A 17840-nucleotide genomic window follows, 5' to 3' on the forward strand; every position below is an offset into this window, starting at 1 on the left:
GCCCCTCAAAGTGCAGTTTGATGTTTTTAAGCCTGGGAGTGGTGGTCCAACAGGTTAAGCCTACAGGTGTTCGGCCCAATTTGTGACAGTTTGGTCTTGTGGAACCAGTGGTCATGGTGTTCCGCTTCGATCTTTCATCCTGGCTTTCACGCATGACTCCACTCTTTAATTGGTTTTACTGAATGTGTGTATATTATCATTAAGATGTTATCACGCCATTAAAGCACGTTTGTATACTTTTGTGCCCTTCAGTTCTCTTTCCAGGTTTATCCTTTGCCTCTAAAGATGTAAAGTTTGTTTGGGCTTCACCGATTTGTATTTACATTACAATTCAGCTTATAGGGTCTGAGAGCAATTTGCATCTGGGGTATCTTTTGTGTTTGTGGAGCACTGGGTTTGCTTTTATTGTGATTGTCTCATTACTATGCAACATAATAAACGGAAAATAAGCATTTCAGTCATTACAATCTTTATAAATGAACTTAGCAGCAGCCTGAGGGCCCTTTTCCACTGTCAGCATTTTGCAATCTGATCGATTGCAAAACGCTGGGTACAGCACAAACAATGGAAACCATGGCCACAGATTTCCATAAGTGAGCTGTTTTGCGATGCAATTTTCCCCCAGGCGCAATTGTCTTCCTGACATGTTTTCTGCATGATTCAGCTCCTATACTCTGTACAGGAGCACAGGAAATTCACTTAGCAATCGCAATGCTATGCGATTTCTCCCCCCCTCTCCCTCCCCCCGACACTAATGCACCATAGTTGCACTGTACACCTGAAGGATTGCGTCAGAAACCCAGTGGTGGACACTGGAAAGAAACACGATCGCATCACAGCGTGATTGCATTTCCTAGTGGAAAAGAGCCCTCAGAGGTCATTGGACTTCCAAGTCCAGAATAGTAAGCATGCCATCCTCATCATGTACTCAATGCTTGAGCCCTGAACCAATACGGAGGACATAGCATTGTCACACTGAGGGAGATATCACACTTGCATCTGTGGGATTTGCACATGATTCCACTCAAGCATTTTGCTGCACAATAGTGCATTTTCCAAAGCAATTTTTTTTTTCTGTAGCCATTGATGTCTATGTAAAACCGCACGCATTGTGTAGTAGTGTATAGTGCAGGTCGCATTTTTTTTAATGGAATGCGGAATCGCATCCTGTATGCCTCCGGAAAAGTACAGGCACCACAGTCTATCATTATATGCAATTCCGCAACCATTTTTGTATGCGCCAAAACGAAGTGGATGTGCTCAAGTGTGACCCCTGCCAAACATAGGGGAACAGTTGGATCCTCCTCAGATCTAAAGGGGCTTTCGGAATCAGCAGCGGTTCATTGGAGACTGGTCTCAGAAAACAACAAAGAGGTATGAAGACTTTTTTATTTTTTTTACATTTGGAAGCATGGGTGTATGAATCCAACCCATTTATAAAAAAAAACAAAACATCAATAAAACAGTTGATTCCAGTTTATAGTAACACTGTATCTCAGCTTGCATCGCTTATATGTAGTACATACAAATGTAACAAATATGAAAAATATATCAAATCAGCATGTCAACAACAAAATTTGACATTCTCCGCAATCCTCTCTTGCAGAGATGAGCAGTAAAATGAAGGTAACAGCACCGAGCAGGTAATCAGTGTATGGGCCACTCAGAGAGGATCCATTTGGCAGGCTAAGTAAAATTACAGTAATGGCAAAAACAACACAAAAACAATAAATTACTTACAGAACCATAATGAAGTACCTTTGGCTAAAGCAAATCAAGTCAACAGAGATCAATAGAAATGTTGAAATCCATAGAAATCATGCATTTCCTTTCATGAGTTCTAAATCAAAAGTTCACTTGTTTTGGCAAATCTGGCAATGGAATGAAACAATGTAAATAGTATTTACCGGTATATAGGCTTTTGAAATAAGCCTTTCAGTCAGCCACCAAGGTTTCAGATTTGCATATTGTTCCTGAAGGGATTGTGCATACAGTATGTAATGTTTTGTCTATAATGCGCCCTTTCTGTACACTACGTGACATAAACCAGCAACAGTGGAAACTGTGGACTCGAGAGACAGTACAAAACAAGCTGAGCGACCTGAAGGAATAAAGCTGATCATAGGATCCTGCTTACCTGCCACAAAAATCTAGTCAACTGGTAATGGTAAAATATAGAAAGCATATTTCATGTGATAGACCTCTCCCTAAGGTGCTGTTTTGTTACCAGAGGTCACATTTATTTTCTTTTAAACAACACCAGTTGCCTGGCAGCCCTGCTGATCTATTTGGCTGCAATAGAGTCTGAATCAGACACCAGAAACAAGCATGCAGCTAATCTTGTCAGTCAGAAACATCTGATCTGCATATGCTTGTTCAGGGTCTACGGCTAAACGTATTAGGGCTGGTGCACACCAAAAGCACTTCTGAGCACTTTTAAAATCGCCAGCGTTTTGAAAAGCGATTGGCTAATGTATTTGAATGGGATGGAGCACTCCAGAGCAGTGAGCTTTTTTCCCCAGACGCAAACGCTGGTCCTGCAGCATTTTTGCCCGATTTCTGAGGTGATTCAGCCTCAATGTTAGGTATAGGAAAGTGGAAAATCGCTCTGAAAAGCGATTTTCCAAGCGTTTTTTTTTGTTACAGAAGCTGTTCAGTGACCAATATAAAAACGCTAAACCAAAACGCTCCAAAAATATCTAGACACGTTTAGAAAATCGCTCTGCACGTGCCTAAAAATCGCTCTGAAAAAAAAAAAAAAATACAAAAAAAAAAAAAAAAAAAATCACTGAGCGTTTGTGATTACGCTAACGCTTTTTGGTGTGCACTGGCCCTTAGAGGCAGAGGATCAGCAGGATAGCCAGGAAACTGGTATTGCTTAAAAGGAAATAAACATGGCAGCCTCCATATACCTCTCACTTCAGTTGTCCTTTAAGCCATAGTATACAGACCTACTTCCACTTAATGTTGTCTTCTTAATTATATGTAGTCTCTCACTTTAGGAGTAAAATACAAATTCAGGTTGTGCTGGTCAAGACCAAAGTATCATTGGTACTACTGTGACTCTAAATGCTCAGCCTGTTTTGGAACTCAAAGATACCGTAACTTGTCAAAACTCCACTTTGGAATCTTACCACATTATTACATTGACAGCTGTACAGCTTATTCCCACACGACTTATGCAATCTTGGTAAGTACATAATAAAAGATGACACATAGCAAATCACACCTCTTGCCAGCAGCATACACAATACTAGATTAGTATGATCAAGAACTACAGAATGGATCCCTTACATAAACCGTGGATCGGTGGCTCTGTCCATACAGACGTGGTAGGATTAGTAAATTACTCTATGGTAATGGTGCCAGGTGGAACCAGAGATAGCCATACACTGCACAAAGTTTGAAATCAATTAGATGTTCAAGTTGATAAGACCATTAAATCAAATAAAAAAATAGTTCAATACCTAGGCCCATCACCCCTAGGGACATGTGTGAACGGATCCAATAGTCAACATAGGATCCATTGACGTCTGTCATAGAAAGTGACCCAATTTGAATCCAGGTGTGAACCTTGCCTAACTGAGGGTTTGCTAGGACTGATCACTATGGCGTGCACAGACAACATCAGTCTGACCTATAAACACTGGCATGAAACACTGAAACAGTAGTGATGACACTGCTTAAATAAACTAGCCAGGATTCATCAGAAATCTGGAATGTTCTATGGTAACAGAGTTCATTATTTGGTCCAGTATCCCTAAATAAGGCTCTTGAACTTGAACTCTTGAACAGTCTGCTTAAAAGCCATCCAATTAAGAACCGGAATGCTTAACCTGAACACACGTTCACCATCAGAATTTATATGTGATGCTTATCTATAGATGAGAAAAAAAAATGGTGACAGGCTACCTGCACAAGGTTATTAAAACCTCCCTGGCGGTTAATTTTTTTTTTCAAATGGTGTAAAAAACTTTTTTTTAATTTTTTTTTTTTTGTTTCATGTAAAGCTACCAGAGTGGTAGCTACATGAAACACCACTAGAGGGCGCATGTGGCCCTCTAGTCCGATCGCCGCCGGCAACAATAGCAAACAGGGGAACGCGTTTATAACGCGTTCCCCTGTTTGGCTTCTCCTGTTGCCATGGCGACGATCGGCATGACGTCATGGACGTCAGCCGACGTCCTGACGTCAGGCGCACTCGATCCAGCCCATAGCGCTGCCCGGAACTCATTGGTCCGGGCAGCGCAGGGCTCTGGCGGGGGCCCTCTTCTGCCGCTGCATGCGGGCGATCGCCGCAGAGCGGCGACGATCAAGCTGTGCGCGCAGCTAGCAAAGTGCTAGCTGCGCGCACAGCACTTTACATTGTGAAAATCGCCCCACCAGGGGCTGAGATATCTCCCTGTGCGGCATAGCCTGAGCTCAGCTCGGGCTTACCGCCAGGGAGGTTAACTCCTAACTGCATAGTGCACAATGAGTAGCAGTTATAGATGTGAGATCTCAAAACAAACCTCTCAGAATAGCAACACTGAAGCTATTGAGAGATGTCCATACACAACAAATGTTAAAAAAAAAAATACAAGTAGCATTCCAAAACACCCTCATGATTATAACATGGAAACCGCTTTCACCTGCATAAGGCAGGCATGTGGTCTTTTTACTGAGAAAAGAAAAAGCAGTGTGCAGAGATCAGTAACTCACAGCAGCCAATTGTTGACTGGACTATGAGCCACTGATAAATACCCTAGTTGCTATGGGTTACTGGACTTTGCATACCACTGCTGACTTACAGCAATTACCCTGTGTATGAAGAATGAAAGCCTATTGATACTATAGGAGCTATTTAATAAAATGCCTTTCTATACTTCAACTTTTATTGTTCAAAGCTACAGGAAGATTAAAAAAAAAAAAAAAAAAACAGCTGTAAGATATCTACAGCAGTAATCATATCATTTTGCAGAACCATTTTTAGTAGTGTTACAGGAAAAAAAAAAATTATATATATTTTCACTACAGTAATTCCCCAGTGCATTGTGCATATGCTTCTCCAGGTGGGGGGGGGGGGTCGCAGTCGTTGCTATCGGCACAGTCACTGACTCTCCGGTGCCAATGAAATACCTGACAATCTTACGGAATGATCAAACCATGTCCATGTAGCATGGGTGCAATAATGTCCAAATTTTAGCCTATGTGGTTACCAACTTGGCTGGTTAATGCGGTTTTCAGTGGCAATTTTGGTAGTCCTAACACTGCTGCTCGACTAACGCTTACCATGGCATTTCCTTTTGTGAAATCCGCTCGCCTGATGCCCATCCTTAACGGATTCCCCTGCCTGACATATCACCTTAAGTTACCTCTCCCCCCCCCCCCCCCCTAAAAGCGGTGCAATTATTTCACAAGCTTGTAGACCCAAAAGCAAGTTTTAAAAAAAATCATACCGCAGAGAGCTCTGCGGCAGCCCTGCAAGTAACTCACCTACCCTGGATACAGAACTGCAATTCTCCCTCTGTCCACCGGGCAGCACTCTAGCCTTTTATCGAGATCATTGCCATGACGACAGATGGCGATCTCACCAGATGCATCAAGAGCCTCCAAGGTTCGGAAGAAGAATGGCTGCCAGCGTCTGGATCCCCAAGGAGGTGAGTTACAAACGCTGGCAGCGTGCACGCTCTGCATATACCTCCCAGTGGCTACTCTGGGAGTCAGGTTCAGGATTACCGCTCCTGGCTTCTTTTTCCACCCAGAGTCTGACTCAGGGTTACTGCCAAGGAGATTAACAAACCAAACCCTCCTCCCGCTACCCCCCTTCCTGTCATTAAACCTAAACCTCCAATGTGCCCTATTTATTTCCTTTTTCCTTGCACTTTCATTTTGAACAGAGGCCCGTTATAAGAACGCCACTGAAGCAAAAAAATAAAAAAAAAATAAAAAAAATAATAAAAAAAATGATATAATGAATTGGTAGAAAATATTCTCATTTCTATTTTCTGTTATATAGTGTTTTTTTATTTTATAACATTGCAACCTTCTTTAAAGAGAACCCGAGGTGGCTTTGTATAACGTTAGTGGGGCACAGAGGCTGGTTGGGCACACTAACACCAGCCTCTGTTGCCCCATCGTGTGTGTCAAAGACCCCCCTGCTCGCCGCTATACCCCCGCAATGCTGGCGACACGCAGCGTGTCGCCAGCACAATGTTTACCCTAGCGCTGTCTGTCAGCGCCGCTCCGCCGCCTCCTCCACATCGCCGCTACCCGCCCTCGTCCCTTCCCTCACGCTGATTGGAGGGAAGGGACGAGGGCGGGTAGCGGCGATGCGGAGGAGGCGGGGGAGCGGCGCTGACAGACAGCGCTAGGGTAAACATTGTGCTGGCGACGCGCTGCGTGTCGCCAGCACTGCGGGGAGGATAGCGGCGAGCAGGGGGGTCTTTGACACACACAATGGGGCAACAGAGGCTGGTGTTAGTGTGCCCAACCAGCCTCTGTGCCCCACTAACGTTATACAAAGCCACCTCGGGTTCTCTTTAATAATTGCAGTTTCCACACTACTCAGCATTCTAAATGTTTTTACAGAGCAGCCTTGTGAACTATTGACCTGTCCCCTGGCAGAGAAAAAGAAAATCCTTGACTGACAGTTGAGATAATAAACTTCAGAAGACAGACCTCTCTGTGACTTTGAAAGTTGTGGAGCTTAAAGGGATACTGTAGGGGGGTTGGGGGAAAATGAGTTGAACTTACCCGGGGCTTCTAATGGTCCCCCGCAGATACCAATTCCCCAATGCTCTGACCCCGCCCCCAGTTCACTTCTGGAATTTCAGACTTTAAAGAGAAACTCCGACCAAGAATTTAACTTTATCCCAATCAGTAGCTGATACCCCCTTTTACATGACAAATCTATTGCATTTTACAAACAGACCATCAGGGGGCGCTGTATGACTGATATTGTGGTGAAACCCCTCCCACAAGAAGCTCTGAGTGCCGCGGTACTCTGGGCAAACTGCCACAATGTAACAATGTTCACAGACAGGAAATGGCTGTTTACAGCTGTCTGTAACAGCCAGAACAGCTAGAAACATCTACATAACCTGCCCACAGTAACAATGTCACCATGTAATACATGTCAGAATGTGAATCTGGGAGAGGAAAGATTACTTATTACATTATTTTCACTGGAGTTCCTCTTTAAAGTCTGAAAACCACTGCGACTGCGTTGCCCTGTCCTCGCTTCCCCTGATGTCACCAGGAGCGCACGGCACAGGGACAGACCATACTGGGCCTGCGCAGTACGCTCCTGGTGACATCAGCGGGAGCGAGGACACTGCAACGCAGGCGCAGTGGTTTTCAGACTTTAAAGTCTGAAATTCCAGAAGTAAAGCGGAGGCGGGGCCAGAGTATCGGTGAGTGGCTGCGTGGGCACAGGATGTCTGTGGGGGACCATTAGAAGCCCCGGGTAACTTCAACCCATTTTCCCCCGAGCCCCCTACAGTGAAGTCAGAATAAAAATGGCTTTTTAGCTTATATTCAGCAGTGGCATGTTTGCCCCCTGCTAAACCGCCGCTATCCCGCGGCAAAACGAGGGGTCTTTACCCCCAAATCCCCCCTGCTACCCTGGGGAGCGCTTCCGTGAGGCAGGGCTATGAGCTGCAGCCCTGCCTCACACGCGTCTATCAGCGGCGGATCTCCGCCTCTCCCCCGCCCCTCAGTCTGCCTTCGCTGAGAGGGGCGGGGGAGAGGCAGAGATCCGCTGCTGACAAGACGCGTGTGAGGCAGGGCTGCAGCTCATAGCCCTGCCTCACACGGAAACGCACAAGCAGCAAAATCCGCTACCAAGTTGGTCGTTGATTTTGCAGGGGGGATTTGGGGGTAAAGACCCCTCATTATGCCGTGGGATAGTGGCGTTTTAGCAGGGGCAAACATGCCCCTGCTGAATATATGCTTTAAAAGACATTTTTAATCTGGCTTCAGACTCTTTGATGGCTTTTTTTTGCATAGAAATATCAACTGGAGTTTCTTAACTCTTCCTGTACTGGAAACAGTTAGGACTTATGTCTCTGCTCATAATGTTTTATTTCTAGCTGTACTAGACATAGAAATCATCATAATTTTTTTTTCGCTTCAGTGCCTAACACCAGTGTCTCTTTAATACAGACACATCAGAGTCAATTAATGCAACTAACTTCCTATGCAATGAGCCATAAAACAAGCACCATCTGTATTTCTGGATTCCCCACCATTACACGCCATATACCAGATATGGAAACGCCATTAAAGAACCAGCACCTGCCTGCAAAACCACTACAGGTCCCAGCTGCAGACTGGCTAGGAACGCTAGGCTGAGTTCCTGAACACAGTCATGTGGATGACCTTTCTGAGCTATATTCGGCCCGCGAACATGTACAATTATAATACTTTTACTTTTCCAAAAATGTGAACACTGAATAAAAGCAAGAAAAAATGCAAGAAAAATATGTACAACGTTTACATATACTGTCCATTTAAATGCAAAACACAAAAAAAAGAATTAGCTAGGATTCTGATACTCAGCTTGGTAAGAGACAAGCAGAAATAAGCAATTTTCATTAAAGTCAACCTGTCATGAGAAAGCCATGGAATCTGCCATTGCCAGCTCCCTAAGGACAGATGCTAGTGACTGGGCTGTTATAGGGATCCTCTGAATTAACCATACGAAACACGTTCCTGATCAAGAAAATGTATTTTAGATAGAGGACTAGATTAACAGAATAACAGCTTGCATTTCCTGAAAGACATCTGCAAAAGAAGTCTTAGGCCCATATGCAATTACGGTAAGGTTCTAAATTATAGAATACTATAGTATTGAATTATATTCAGTTAAATCTAACTGAATATAAGGGATTATTTAAACACTTTCAAGCAATTGTTTTGTGTTTTGTTTAAACCCTAGGTTAGGAATATTGCAATCTATACATTTGTAGCCAGCACTAGCACCTGGGAATCCAGCAGGACAGCCATGGCTTTCATGGGAAGAGGCCTCTGAACAGGACACATGAAGTGCTAGAGAAATAAACAAAACTTGATGCAACCTTAACCACTTAAGTACCAGTGGTCTCTGCCCCCTTGAGCTGCTTTCATTGGCTCCTGACCCTGTCTTTCAATGTAAGCCAATGAGAGTTGCTTGCATTGAAAGACAGGGCGAGGAGCCAATGAAATCGGCTCTTGACCCGCTCACAGGGCTCTGCCATCGTAGAGACAGGCAGAGCCAGTGAGCTGCGGCGAGAGACGGCGGGGAATAAGCAGCGAGATCGGCGGGAGGTACAGAAACACGCAGCGGCAGCTGATTGAAATCTACGCCCTGCCAGCCGGGTAACCACCAAAACAGGGCGTAGATTTAAATCAGCTCGGTCCTAAAGTAGTGCAAGCAAATCTGAAGTGAAAATTCACTTATGAGAATGAATTGTATGTGTAGTACAGCTAAGAAAGAGAAAATTAGTAGCAAAGAAAAGGGTCTCCTATTGTTTTCCAGTACAGGAAGAATGTAAGTGTACCAGAGACTGTGTAAATGAAAGAATTGATACTCACCCGGGGCTTTCTCCCGCCCCATAAACATGAGTCCCACGTCGTCCTTCCACAGTCTGCCATTCAGCCCTAGTAACAGGTTCAGTTGGGCCAGGCTGGATCTTATGCACATGCGCAGACCTCCCACTCATGCGCAGTAGGCCCAGACTGATGCGACTGAGCCAGTTACCGGGGCTGATCACAGCTGAACCGAAGACCAAGGGAGGATGGCATGGAACTCATACGTGTTTATGGGGCGGGGGGGGGGGAAGCCCCGGGTAAGTATCAAATATTTCATTTACGAAGTCTTTGGTTTACTTTAAAAACTTCAGAGATCTATGCAAAATAGCTTCTCTAAACTTTTTGACCCAACGTGGGTCAAACACAGACCTGTTTTCTGAAGCACTTAAACAGCCAAGAAATAGTGAGAGACAGTTTGAGATAAGGTTTCACCACGGGAAAGTTCAAAGGATTATTAGCTCTGCTCTGTTTTATAGCTTAAAATACAGAGTGTAATTTGTGAACTGCAAATGACGGAATGATGGAATGTTATAAAGAAAGCTATATAACTGAAAATAAAAATATGGCCTGGAACACACCAGAGGAGTTTTTCTGAGCGTTTTGAGTTTTTAAATCTGCTGCTAATGTTATCCTATGTGTCTGTGCACACTGGAGCAATGAGGTTTTGTAAAAAAAAACAACATAGCATTACATTGGGAAGAGCTTTTGAAACCTCTAAAAGCTCTTCCCAATGTAATGCTATGGGGTTATTTTTACAAAACCTCATTGCTCCAGTGTGCACAGACACATAGGATAACATTAGCAGCAGATTTAAAAACTCAAAACGCTCAGAAAAACTCCTCTGGTGTGCACCAGGCCTAAGAGACTCTTTTCTTTGCTACTAATGTTCTATTCATTACCTGTACTACCCGTAGAATTCATTATATCATCAGGGTTTTTTTCGCTTCATGTCTGCTTTAACTGTCCTGCCAATGCCGATGGTTTAGAATATTGACAGAAATTGAGTGCAGTTAATCCTCAACCTGACTGCAACATACATTGACCTATGGAATATTTTTAAACACGTAAAAAGCTGCAAGTGGCTGTAAGCACATTCTAACACTTCAGGCCTGCTGGTGACTGAAGCAGCTGACAACCAATCAGGGCTCAGGTTTTGTTCTCACCGCTTCAAGTCCAAGTAACAGTAATCACCTATTATCCGCATAGAGATGCTTTGTTTCACTTGTTATCTAAGTAATCTACCCTCTGGCAGGAGGACAGCCTGCAAGTATAAGAACTCAGCATTTGTCTAGAACAATAGCAAAACATAATAGAAAATGTATGTCTTCACATTGTAATAATACATGTGGAGTATACTGAAAACAAAAATCCTTAAAACCGCTTACCAAACATTACAAATATACAAAAAGCAACAACGTGGAGTAAAAAATAAAGTAACAAGAAAATGTATTTCCTAGGATGAAAAAGCATTACTAACTTATAAGGATGCATTGGACTGCATACAAGGACTTACTTCGAGGCTAAGTTCACAGTGGGATGTTAAAGTCGCGCGTTAAAACAGCATTTAACGCAGAATAACTCACTGCAATGAAAAATCAATGCGCCGTTCACAGTGCACACGTTGCGTTGGTGTCTAACGCTGCACGTTAAGTAAAAGTACTGCATGCAGTGCGTTATACACGTTATTAGCTGCGTTGGACTGTTTGCACATGCTCAGTAATGACTTGGAAGCATACTTTTCATTGCCTGTATTTTTTACTGTATCTGCTGTATGCGACGGTAACGCTGCGTTGCCACTTTTTGGGCGCGTTGCGTTGTAAGTTTGCGGTGCGACTTTAACGTGGCATCAAACCGCAACGTCCCACTGTGAATCTAGCCTGAGTGCTTTAAAGTGAACCGGAGGTGAAAATAAACTAAAGAAATAAACAATATACTTATCCTCCTACTCCTAAAAATAACTTTTCATTTTTAATTTTTTTTTTTAAGTATCCCATGGTTTTCTTTTATATTTAAGCATTCACGTAGTAGGTTGAATGTTTTACGGTCTCTAATCAGTGAAAGCCTATAAGTGTCCCAGAGTAATGCTGGGCATACACGTGCGCTCGGGAATCTATCCGGCAGGTTATCGGACCTGTCGGATATTATCAATCGAGCCATCAGCGGCTCGATTGATAAGAGGAATCTGGGCCATGTATGCCCAGCATTAGAAAAAGGTCAATAGTTCATGTATTTTATCTCTCCCTGCTTCAGAAGTTGTATTCTGCCAGGAAAACTTTTATGGCTTTAATTTGCTTATCAGTGATGCTTACTATATTCCCAGAAAGGTACCAACAAGACAGAAGCTGTCACTTCCATGCCTAGAAATTAACTCTTTCGATAAGCAAAATAAAACAAAAAAAAAAAGTTTGTACTGTACATACACATGTTTATCTCATCATGACACATATCGGATAGTAACAGCTCTATTACACTATACAGTGTACATAGTAATACTAAAATACTTACAAATGTTCTTAAGTTTCCTATTAAAATTAGAGATACAAAGTTTGGCTGGAGTACAGCAATAAAACTGTAATAGTACCTACGTCTTATATGATAGCGATCTAAAGAACTGCATAATTTGTATTGTCTTTGTGAATCTACATCCTTATTACCGACGTATATGAACGAAAAACAAAAAAAAACAAACAAAAAAAACTAAGAAAAAACACATCTGGTTTGCCATTTTAAAATGTAAGTATTTGAAAGTTTATACCTACAAAGAATCTGACTTAAAGGACCACTATCATAAAAATAAAATGGTTTAAATTTTAAATGTAAACATACGAATAAAAGACAGTGGACAGTCCCATCTTCTCATGGGGGATACTCAGAATGTCCTTTTTTGGTGCTCGTCTAGTTGAGGGGACCCAGCAAGAAACCTCATAGACCAACGGAAGCTGCCTACTCAGGGTAACTTGGTCACGTCCACTCATTTGACAGAAATAGGGGATCCAGCAGGAAACACGAATGGTAAAATTACACACGAGGACCCTTGTCCATTCTGGCTGTTGGACTGAGCATCTGCTGTTCAGTAAGTGCTTTTGAAGAAAAAAAAAAACCCTAGGAATCTCCCATAAGGACATAGACTACTCCAAAACCTGTGAAATGTTTACTATCCACTGACTGAGACACAAGAAAAAAAAAAAAAAAAAGTACAACTTGGGAAGAGAGGAGGCGGAGGACTAGGTGGGGGGGTGTCTTCGTATCGGACGATAACCGGGGAGATGAGGGTGGTGAATACCTCAATTTAGGTCAATTCACATAGATTAGAGCATTCGGTAAAAAAAATGAGATGTTCCAGACCAGCCTGGAGTTTGGTAAAATGGACAAAGGAGACGGCCACAACAGTAGCACAAAAGAAAACATGCCCAACAAATGTAAAGGGAGCACAAAGCACATGAGCAACCTGCAGAAGCTGAAATGAGAAGGGAGTTCCTGCTACCATGCCTCGCATTAGCTTCATATGCAGAGAAACCATAGAAAGGTTTGGACAAGAGCAGACATTATCTGCGAGGATGAAAATACAGCATTTAGGGCCCTTTTCCACTAGCAATCGCAATCACAAATCACCAACACCAGTGATTGCGATTTTTCATTTGCATTATTACTCTTGAATATCGCTCCAGAAAGCCATTGCGATTTGCAAATCGAACCACTATAGTGGAAAATACTTATCATGATTTCTATGATAAAAGTAGCAACCCTAGCGATTCAGCTGTGCAGTAAAAAAGGGCCATAGTGTTCGCTTGGTTTCTGCCACCAAGTATTAAACAAAAAAACAATACGATTTTAGTGCTTAAATGCATAAAAGGTTTGAGATGTACAATTATAAAGCAACGCATTTTCAAGTATCACCCTTTGGGCAACATATACAAAAAGGAGAACACAAAATGTAGCACAACTTCCATGCTATTGTTCATTCCTATCACTGCCCACAACTGATAGGCAGCAGCGTCCGTGTAAACACTTAGTGAGAACGACAACAAACAGTAATGCTGTACTTCTAGTCCTTATCGATTTTTACTGAAAACGGTTTTCATACTTTGCTCCTCTAATAGTATTTCAGCTTGATTAAAGTGACCAAGAACAGTCCAACGAAATACCACTGCCTCCCTAAAACATAATATTCATTGTAGGCGATCCAATTAACGTATAGCGTATATTGTAAATATTATATTCCGGGGCTCTAGGAGCCTGTAGACCTGGCTTAAAGTAAACCTGTAATAATAATTAAAAAAAAAAAAAAAAAAATCGCCTCGGGGGAAGCCTCTGGACCCTAATAAGGCGTCCTCCTATCCTGTTCAGCCATTTGGATCAAGCGCTGGCTCCCCCGGACACAGAGTGGCAGTGATGCGAACAGAATGGGGCTCGGCCATTTCCACCAAAGCCTGTGCGGAGAGCTGCTACTGCGCATGCCGACAATTGACCATCAAGGAGATCCTGGGGGGTCCCAGCGCTGGATTCCCTCTACTCAGGAGGAAAGGGGAAGCCTCTTCAGGATCCAGAGGCTCATCCCTCCTGAGGCAAGTACCCCTCAGGGGCACTTTTTGTTACGTTTGCTCTAAAATATCCCCCAATGCCAAATATAGCTTAAGGTGACCATATTCACTCCATACTATTTTACCACATCTGTGTAGTATAACAGCAAACAAAATGCATTCAACCGGTACTTGAAGTAAGCCGTGGTACTACATGAAAGTGGCAAGTTTGTACAAAGAAGACTGTATTGCGTATGGCCAGAGATAGATAGATAGATAGATAGATAGATAGAGATATATATATAGATAGAGATATATAGATATATATATATAGATATAGATATATATATATATATATATAGATATATATATATATATATATAGATATATATATATAGATATATATATATATATATATAGATATATATATATATATATATATATATATATATATATAGATATAGATATAGATATAGATATAGATATAGATATAGATATAGATATAGATATATATATATATATATATATATATATATATATATATATATATATATATATATATATATATATATATATATATATATATATATATATATATATATATATATATATATATATATATATATCAATATAGGATATGAATTTTGCAGAAGTCAGAACATCTGCAGTATAGATAGTCTATAGCATCAGAAAATCTCTGCAGGAGACTCGAGAGGATCCCAGGATTTCTGGAATGATTTTCTATCACAGAGGGTACCACTTAGCACCTGGTTAAGGAGATGCAAATTATCTGAGTTGATGCAGTTATGCAAATATTGTATGCAAATTTATGCAGCTTGAAAATTGACCAGTCTACCTTGAAATACACCACCTGGCGACTCAGGGTTTTTAGCGGGAAAACCTCTTTTTAAACCAGCTTCAAAATATGATCACACAGCTCAGCTGAAAGGTTGAACGAAGGCGTAGTCAGCGGGACTGCCTATTACTGCTGTTGCTTTGCCCAACATACCCATTTTCTTTTCTACACATACACACACAGGCAATAACTAAGATCACTGCCCGCAGTATCTGTGTGCAGGAAATGGCTGGCAGTGCAGCTCCTAACCAGGTACCTTAGAAATTAAAATACTGGCATCAACTAATCAAGGAAATTATACACAGATGAATCATTTCTGCTTCAGGGTGCCCATAAAGCACTTGGACCATTAGTGCCTGAACTTGGCTTTTGACACATCACTTGTTAGTAGCCAGGATGCTACTGGATAATACTACCATATGTGCACAGCCATGGGTTTCCAGCCAAAGTTACTACAATAACGCTCACAAATGATGTATCAGGTCCAAGCAAGGTAACATTTCTGATTTAAACCAACACAACTGGCAAGATCTTAACCAACATGATTGGCCCATGGAGTTTCAGGCAAGATTTCAACTATCAAAACTGGCCTATGGCATTCCATGAAAGCTCTCAGCCATCACAACTGGCAAGTCGGGTTCCAGGCAGGATCTCAGCCATTACAATTGGACTCTGAGGTTCCGGATAAGATACCAGCCATCACAACTGGCCTATGGAATTCCAGTGTTCTCCCCAGGCTCTTTTAGCACCCGGCTGTCATCGGCTCACCTCCTCCTTAGCTGTAAGCATAGTTGCTCTCAGAAGCTCCAGGCCTGCATTCTCTCATCTCACCCCACCCAGCTACTTTTTCATGCCACCTGGCTACTATTTCATGCCACACGGCTGGAAAAAAATTCTGGGGAGAACACTGAATTCCATCACAACTGGCCTATGGCATTTCAAGCAAGATCTCAGCCAGCTCGACTGGCCTATGGGATTGAAGGCAAAATAAGATTTCTGCTTAAGCATGATTGGCTTGCAGGGTTTCAGGCTAGTTCTCTTCTACAAACCAGCATAACTAGCCTGTGATTATAAAATGTATACTTTCCATGACTCCAGGAGGGTCTCTAATTGAGGAATAAACCAATTATTTTATGAATAGGAGATGGAAGTGAGGTGTAGGTCATTCTGTTTTTAGGAGGCAAAGCTGCACTTAAAATGGTAAGAACATCTTGAAATTATAGCTATTCTAGAGTGCTAGAATGATAATAATAAATAATAAAAAAAAAAAAATTAGAAATGATATCGTAGACCTTTAAGATATCCTGCCCCATGGTTGTACTAAGTGTATTGTACAGGGCCCATTCACACACATACATGAATATCGCATCTTTTATGTCAGTTTTTTCATTAGTGTTGTATTTAGCTTACTTCCTGTTAACAAGCTGGAGGTCCTACAACTGCTCACCAACCACTTCACCCAACTGCTCTGGACAAAACATGGTTTCTACTGCAGTGCAGAGTCTGGGAAATGTAGTCTGGCATCAACTATTTGTCCTTCTTCGTTACATAGTCACGCCTGATTGTTCCACCCACCAGATGAATCCTGAGAGGAGGGGGAAGCAAGATGGGTTGCACACTGATGAGCATCATCTGGCCTCTAAAAAAAAAAAGGTATTCCCTCTATCACTTTGCTGTTTCACAACAGACAATCCCATCAAGTAAGATTTTTTTCAGACAGTGGAAAGCGGTGCCATTCACCCAATGAATGACGCTTCAGAATTGCAGTGGACCCTACAATGGAACACAATGCATGACTGGAGTGGTACAGCCCATCTATACAACACAGATGCAGTACTGCTTCATCTTACATGCGAGGCAAGCCTTAGACTGTAAGGTACAACACTGTAAGCCAATCCGGTTCTAGTGCATTACATGGTGCTGCTAGTCTAAAGGCCCATACACATGCTAGATTAAAGTGAGCTGAGGCGGCAAACAATACGTACATCAGCTCCTGACCAATGCCCGGTCAATGACCCGCCAAGTGGATCAATTCCAACTAGCCATGGTCCATAGCTTTCTTCTCCCCACTCGCTCCACCTGAAGCCACGTTTGCGCCTGCAGGATAACTACATGTCTGTACAGCCTTGACCCAGCCCCATTGGGGCGACATCCATCTAGCATGTGTACGGGCCTTTCAGGCAAATAGGGGAATACTAAGAGAAAAAAATGTAATTGAATCACAGTACTGAGAATACTTTTTCAGTGAGCACTGAGGAGGCAGAGAACGTATCCCAAGGAAATACTGGCATCATCCTATTGGCTACGTAGTGCAATAGATGTGAGTGTGAAACAAAAATAATCTGGGAAATATACTGACACATAAAACAGGATATTCCTAAATGCAATTCAGCATTGTATTTACCTGAAGTTCTGCTTCATCAGGTCTTTTTCTGCATATGTCTTACAGATCGGGAAAAAAAAAAGTATGGTTTTTAGAAACCCATCAGAGGTGCCACATATAGCTGGTGTACTGACAAAATATGTTTTTCAGTTTGTATGTATTGAAGAATGCGTACAAACCAGAGACAAAGCCACACGTGAGAATGGGGCCTTCACATGCAGCTAAACAATAACCAGTCATGAATGGGTATTTGTAATAACCAGACTGCTCTCTTCAGTGTTTTGTATGCACCCTTATTAGTGATGGATAACTGTTCACCCATATCGTATACCACTTTTGTTTTTTTACCACTGATTGGAGTTAGAGAGTTAAAAGGGATACTGTAGGGGGGTCGGGGGAAAAGGAGTTGAAGTTACCCGGGGCTTCTAATGGTCCCCCGCAGGCATCCTGTGCCCGCGCAGCCACTCACCGATGCTCCGGCCCCGCCTTCGGTTCACTCCTGGAATTTCAGACTTTGAAGTCTGAAAAT

The sequence above is a fragment of the Hyperolius riggenbachi genome, chromosome 8 (genome assembly GCF_040937935.1).
Source record: "Hyperolius riggenbachi isolate aHypRig1 chromosome 8, aHypRig1.pri, whole genome shotgun sequence".
NCBI lineage: Eukaryota > Metazoa > Chordata > Amphibia > Anura > Hyperoliidae > Hyperolius > Hyperolius riggenbachi.